Raw genomic sequence first — 7,757 nt, forward strand, 5'->3', positions numbered from 1 at the left:
TTTTTTTTTAAGACAGAGTCTGCTCTGTCACCCAGGCTGGAGTGCAGATCTTGGCTCACTGCAACCTCTGCCTCCCAGGTTCCAGCAATTCTTGTGCCTCAGTCTCCCAAGTAGGTGGGATTACAGGTGCCTGCCACCATGCCCAGCTAATTTTTGTATTTTTAGTAGAGACGAGTTTTCACCTTGTTGGCCAGGCTGGTCTCAATCTCCTGGCCTCAGGTGATCCACCTGCCTTGGCCTCCCAAAGTGCTGGAATGACAGGCACGAGCCACCGTGCCTGGCCTATAATTGACACTTTTTATGTAAGATATGTAAAAATGTACAGATGCCCGGGTGTGGTGGCTCATGTCTGTAATCCCAGAACTTTGGGAGGCTGAGGCAGGTGGATCACCTGAGGTCAGGAGTTCAAGATCAGCCTGGCCAACATGGTGAAACCCCATCTATACCTAAAATAGAAAAATTAGCTGGGCATGGTAGTGTGCGCCTGTAATCCCAGCTACTCAGGAGGCTGAGGCAGGAGAATTTCTTGAACCTGGGAGGCAGAGGTTGCAATGAGCCCAGATCATGTCACTGCACTCCACCCTGGGCAATAGAATGAGACTCTGTCTCAAAAAAAAAAAAATGTACAGAGGCAGACATAAAATACATCTTTTTTACTAGATTTTGCTCTCTGAGAGCAAGAATTTTGATAACTAATTTTAATGTCTCTGTACCAAGCTTATCTGCTCAGTAAAACTGGATGGATGAAGGAAACTGACCTTAGAACGTAGCATAGGAAGCATATTATAGTAGAGACAGCTCATTCTAAGAATCAAATCACAACAAGTCTTACAGAATTTCTAATTAAGAATAAAGGAAACATTTTGATGAGATTGGAATTTCATATAATTGCTTACGATGGTATTTAATTTAAAGGTTTGTGCTGAGATAACCTACACATTTTTTTTTAGCACTGTACCTGCCTAGTAGCTCAAATATTAGCTCTTAATTTTGTTATTAGACTGTTATAGACTGAATTGTTTCCCCCAAAATTTATATGTTGAAGCCCTGATTTGATCTGACTGTTGTCCTCACAAGAAGATGAAATCTGGACACACAGAGACACCAGGGATATTCACACAGAGAAGAAGGCCAGGTGAGGATACAGTGAGAAGGCAGCCATCTGCGACTGAAAGAGAGCGGCCTCAAGAGAAACCAGCCCTGCTGACACCTTGATCTTGGACTTCCAGCCTCCAGAACTGTGAGAAAATAAATTTCTGTTGTTTAAGCCACCACAGACTGTAGTATTTTGTTGTGGCAGCCCTACCAGTCTTACACATAGACTTGTAAAGTCTCTCATCATATGTGGTAGGCAGAACGGTGAGATACCCCCTAAATTCCTATCCCTAGTATATACACACTTTCTCCCAGTTATTCAAATACCAATCTAAGTGCTGCTATGCACGCACTTTACAGATGTAATTAAGGTCCCAAATCATTTGACTTTGAGAAAGAGTATCCAGGCTTTTCTTGGGTAAGCCTGACCTAATCAGGTGAGCCTTTAGAAGGAACTGGCTCTTCTTTGGGAGAGAGAGTCAAAATCTGAGAAGGATTTGCCATGAGGGAGATTTTTCATTGCTGGCTTTGAAGATAAATGGGGCCATGTTGGAAAGAATGTGGGCAGAGCATGGTGGCTCACTCCTGTAATCCCAGCACTTTGGGAGGCCAAGGCAGTAGGATTGCTTGAGTCCAGGAGTTTGAGACCGGCATGGGCAACATAGTGAGACCTCATCTCTACAAAAAATTTTAAAAAAATTAGCCAGGTGTGGTGGCATGCACCTGTAGTCCTAGCTACCTGGGAGGCTGAGGCAGGAGGATCACTTGAGCCCAGGAGGTTAAGGTTGCAGTGAACCATGATTGCGCCACTGCACTCCAGCCTGGGCAACAGAGTGAGACTTTGTCTCAAAAAGTAACAATAATATTTAAAGTAATAATTTAAAAAATAATCATATTGGAAGGAATGTGGGTGCCTCAAGGAGCTTAGAGTGGCCCACATTTGACAGCCAGCAAGGAAATGGGGACCTCAGTCCTATGACTGCCATCAATCATGAATTGGCTTGAAAGTGGATTCTTCCCAGAGCTTCCAGAAAGGAGTTTAGCATGGCCAATACGTTGGTTTTAGCTTTGTAAAGACCCTGAGCAAAGAAGCTGGCTGTGCTATACTCAGACGTCTTAGAACTGAGAGCTTGTAAGTTGGCGTTTAATTGCTACATTTGTGGTAATTTGTTACTTTACAAGAGAAAACAAATACATCAAAATTATAATAAGTAGAGACACAAATTTGCAGTGATGTGCCATGCAAATAATAGAGGAATAAAATGGTAATAAGCTCATTTGGGTAAAAGGTGTACCAACGTTCCTTAAATTATTTTTATTCCTGTAACTTTTTGTAAGTTTGAGATTGTTTCCAGGTAAAATGTTTCAAAATATAATATTAGTGATTGTTTTGTGAGTGTTTTAGTTGTTTGAGATTTATACAAGATCTTGTTTTTTTTAAAATTATTTTTTGAGATAGGGTCTTGCTCTGTCACTCAGGCGGGGAGTGCAGTGGTGTGATCTCAGCTCACTGCAGTCTCTGCCTCCCGGGTTCAAGCAATTTTCCCACCTTAGCCTCTCGAGTAGCTGGGATTACAGGCTCGCGCTACCTCGCCCAGCTAACTTTTGCATTTTTTTTTTTAAGTATAGATGGGGTTTCACCATGTTGGCCAGGCTGGTCTCGAACTCCTGACCTCAGGTGATCTGCCTGCCTCGGCCTCCCAAAGTGTTGAGATTACAGGCGTGAGCCACTGCGCCCAGCCCAAAATCTTGTTATTCTATTGTGGGAATCAAAGATTGCTATGGTTTGATTGACTAACAGTTAACTGCTAGCATTTATTCAGCTCTTACTATGTACCACACGCTATTCTAAGTGTTTCACATATATGAACTCATTTAAATGTCTCGAAGACCTGGTGAGATAAATACTCTTTTTGTCCCCACGTTAGAGTTGAGGATACTGAGGCACAGAGAGGTTGAGTAACTCGTCCCAGAGTGTCTGACTATGGAGTCATTTGCTATGTACTGTCCCTTACCAAAGGCTTACATAGACCATTTCAAATTAGTAGTTTGTTTTCTTTTGAACTGCGGTGGTTATCTGTTTTGATTCTGACTTTTTTTTTTTTGGCTTCAGAATTTATAATATTCTATACTTTGGCAAAAAAAAGAAGAAAACCAAAAAACTACTATATCCAATTCATTCTTTTCTTTCTCAATTTACTGTTGTAAAGATTAAATGCCTTAAATAGGAGCATATGTTAACTTTTTTTTTTTTTTTTAATATAAGGTCTCACTCTGTTGCTCATGCTGGAGTGCAGTGGCACAATCACAGTTCACTGCAGCTTCGACATCCCAGGCTCAGGTGATCCTCCCCCATCAGCCTCCCAAGTAGTTGGGCTTCTAGGCTTGCGCCACCACGCCCAGCTACTTTTTTGTATTTTTTTTGTAGAGATGGGGTTTTGCCTTGTTGCTCAGGCTGGTCTTGAATTTCTGGGCTCAAGCAATCCACCTGCCTTGGCCTCCCAAAGTGCTGGGATTATAGACGTGAGTCACTGTGCTCTGGCCATACGTAAACTTTTACTAAGCACTTTGCAAGTATGAAGTATTGTTATTAGAATCTTTAAAAGAATAATGTTAAGACAGGAGTGCATATTCATGGTCATGAAGAGTCTTGAACAGAGGTCAATTCTATGGAAAATATGGCTTTTACTCTTATTTTAAGAGGACCTGTCCCTCCTCACAGAAAAAAAAAAATATATATATATATACACACACATACATATATACATATAATATATATTTGAGACACTCCAGGCTGGAGTGCAGTGGTGTGGTCATGGCTCACTGCAGCCTCAACCTCTCAGGCTCAAGTAATCCTCCCACCTCAGCCTCCTAAGTATTAGTTATGACTGCAGGTGTGTACCACACACCTGTCTACAGGTGAAAACTCCCATCTCGACACAAAATTTTAAAAAATTAGCTGGAAATTAAAACAAAAATTTTTGTAGAGCTGAGGGTCTTGCTATGTTGCCCTGGCTAGTCTTGAACTTCTGGGCTCAAGCAATCCCCCCACAACCTTGGCCTCCCAAAGTGCTGGGATTATAGGCGTGAGCCACAATGCCTGGCCTCCTTATAGACAATATTAAAATGAACCTACATTCTACATTAAATATGATTTATATGTAACAATTTAAGAGTTGAATTGCTTATGATTAGTTGATATTTTATAGACATTTAATCAAATTCACTAATTTCAGTTTTGGAATTGAAAAAAATGTTTGGAGTCAATAGACTTTCTTAGCTCTCAATTTTACTGTCCCTTGAAAAGCTCCTAAGCCCTGGGCACTGAACCTCAACCTCTCAAGTGCAGTCACGTCACCACTGGGGCCTGGGATTCTCTAGCAAGAATAATGAAGATGGAAATTCAGTGTTGGAGGGATGTTGAGAAACATTGTTCACTAGGGGGCGCACTTTCATCTCCATGAGGGGAATACCTTCTGGTTTGGGGAGAAAACAAACAGCTTTGAGGGGAGAGAGGAAAAAAAAAAGGGGGGGAGCATGCACTCCCTAAATGTTAAAGAAAAAAAAAAGGGTAGCTACTTCTTCATGGCAGAAGACCAGAGGGTACTTCCAAAAATAAATAAGATTAGTTACTGTATCAGTCAATGTGAATATATGTGCACATTTTATACAAGGAGGTCCTATTTATAGGAGCTAAACGGAAAGTGCTTGTAGAGTAATCCACATTCACACTATGTTGATGGTTGTTAAATGTGAGGGGCAATTTCGCTGCCCAGGAAAAAACGGAAAAGAATTTGCATAAATGAGATTAGGTTTCTAGAAGCCATGTTGGGAGAGAACTTTTTTTTAATGGTGGCAATATTTGCTAAATGCAGCCTTCTCTTTCTTTTAGAAGCCATGGACATTGGGTGTGATTAATCTCTACATGGAGCTGTCAGTTTCCAGACAGTGATTTTATACACAAGAATAGGGAGGTGGATTTGAGCACTGCACAGAGGCCTTTTCTAGATCAAAATTCAATGAATTCTTGTCCTTTCAGTAATCATTTGAAATAAAAACCCACAATAATTCTTCCTCCCCGTTTTTGGTGGAGGTGGAGCATGAACGTCAGCATCTGGGAAGGAGCCTGTGTAATGGCTTAGTCAGGAGGTGCTGAAGCACAGCACAGATAACCTTGATCTCCATAGTCTTTGCTCACCAACCCCAGTCCACTGAAAATCTTGAATTATAATGGTGCAGCTTTCCTTCTCAGGTAGTGCTATACACTGGCCATAAAGAAGACTTGCTGTGTTTAAAGTTTCTCAGGAAAATGGCTTAATTTCACATAATATTAAAGACAAGAATTAAAATTTCACAAGTTCCTTTTTCTCCCTTGACTGATCCCTATTATTTCTTCCTGTGTGAACATATTCCATCACAGCATTTCTATGATAAATAATGCATTCTTTTAGAAAGCATATTATAACTGGGAAGTGTTATTTATAAGCATCGTTTTGGCAGTTGTTTCATGGAAACAGAACCAATCAATCAGCACTGATTCTGGGCAGGAGAGAGTTGCTTTACCATTTTCCACGCTGAGCACATCAGTGATGTCTGATCCCAGACAGTAGCTACCTGCCTCCTGCCACGCACAGCAAAACAGGGAGATTAGGTTTTACAGTATTTGCTTGGGAAAATATGGATGAAGATTTCAGCTTCTGTCTGCTCTGAACTCCACTTTTTTTTTTTTTTTTGAGACAGGGCCTCACTCTGTCGCCCAGGCTGGAGTGGAGTGGCACGATCTTGGCTCACTGCAACCTTTGCCTGCTGGGTTCAAGCAATTCTCCTGCCTCAGCCTCCTGAGTAGCTGGGATTATAGGTGCACACCACCACACACAGCTAATTTGTATTTTTAGTGGAGACGGGGTTTCACCACTTTGGTCAGGCTGGTCTCGAATGCCTGAACTCAGGTGATCCGCCTGCCTCGGCCTCCCAAAGTGCCATGCCCAGCCTGAACTCCACTTTGTATGCACCTGACTAGGAATGGATTTTTGTATGTGTTTGTACTTGTACTAACAATGAAAATCTTCTATATACATCTACTAGGTACCCATAAAAATTAAAAATCTTCCTGAAGACTTCGGTCTGAACCATGTGTCTAGAGCACTGGCCTTCTAGAAGGCAGCTTTACAAAATAGCTCATGGGATTATGTAGAGGAAGATTATGGTGTGTGTAGAGAATTACCAGTGCCACCACTGAAGGCTTCCACAACTCCTGTGAGGTCCTGGAGAAGCAGCAACCTTTGGGAGGAGGCCGGAGGCAGAAGTGAGTCAGCACACCTACCCGGTTCCTGAGAAGAGGCTCCCTAGGGCCACTGAGTCACTCTTCCCTTAAGCCTGGGAGTCAGCCCCTCCCCTATCCCCTTTTTTTCACTTCTATTTCAGAACCACATCAGTGCTGAGAGGTACAGTATACAGTGGGAATAATAAAATATAATTACCATGATGACAAATCAGCAAATGATGCTGTTTATGAAAGGAATTCTTTGGATATGCTGTACTTGGAAACACCAGACTGGCAACTCTCCAAGTTGTGCTGCTTGTAAATCAAAGGGAAAACTGTTGGCAGGGAGTTTTGACCAAGACTTTCCACTTCGGGGAAGACCTGAGTACTTTCCTGCTAGTTGAATGTTGGATAGAGGAGTCACTCTTCACGACATTTCCAAACACGTCCCTATATTGACTATCTCAAGATGACTTAGCTGTTATTCCCTCCTTCTCCCTGATATGTTCACTCGTCCGTGATTCTGTGCGAGATACTTTTTAGAATCCATGAAGGCTGCAAAGATGACTATCTTTAAGGAACTTACAATATAGTAGGGACAATATATGATAATAAAGATAAGGATAATAATAGCACATATGGATGATTTGCTATGTCTGGCTAGTGTTCTAAGTCCCTTAAAACTTCTTTTTATCAAAATAATGCTATAGGCTGGGCACAGTGGCTCACGCCTGTAATCCCAGAACATTGAGAGGCCGAGGTGGGTCGATCACCTGAGGTCAGGAGTTCAAGACCAGCTTGGCCAACATAGTGAAACCCTGTGTCTACTAAAAATACAAAAATTAGCCTGGCATGGTAGTACACGCCTGTAATCCCAGCTACTTGGGAGGCTGAGGCAGGAGAATTGCTTGTACTCAGGAGGTGGAGGTTGCAGTGAGCTGAGATCACACCACTGCACTGCCAGCCTGGGCAACAGAGAGAGAGACCCCATCTCAAAAAACAAAAACAAAAAAAACCAAAACCCAAAATAATGCTAAAAATAAATGTAATAATCATCTCTGTTTCAAAGATGAGGAATTGAGGCCTACAGAAGTTAGGCAACTCACTCAAAGATAAGCTGTTCATACAAACACAATATCACAAAGTCAAATTCAGTTGAGTTTCTTGGCAGTTCATAGTTGGGAGAAATTCCTTCCTGGGGCTAGACATCAAGGCATAATTTCATAAAGGAGGCAGCAAGAGACCAAGGTCTTAAAGGGTATACGGGTTAAATTGTGGCCTCCCAAAAGACATATCCACTCGGAACCTGTGGTTGTGACCTTAGAAAAGGGACTTCGTAGATGTAATTAAGGCTCTCAAGATAAGACCACCCTGGATTTAGGATGGGCCCTAAATCCAA

This window comes from Gorilla gorilla, chromosome 15 (genome assembly GCF_029281585.2).
Source record: "Gorilla gorilla gorilla isolate KB3781 chromosome 15, NHGRI_mGorGor1-v2.1_pri, whole genome shotgun sequence".
Classification (NCBI taxonomy): domain Eukaryota; kingdom Metazoa; phylum Chordata; class Mammalia; order Primates; family Hominidae; genus Gorilla; species Gorilla gorilla.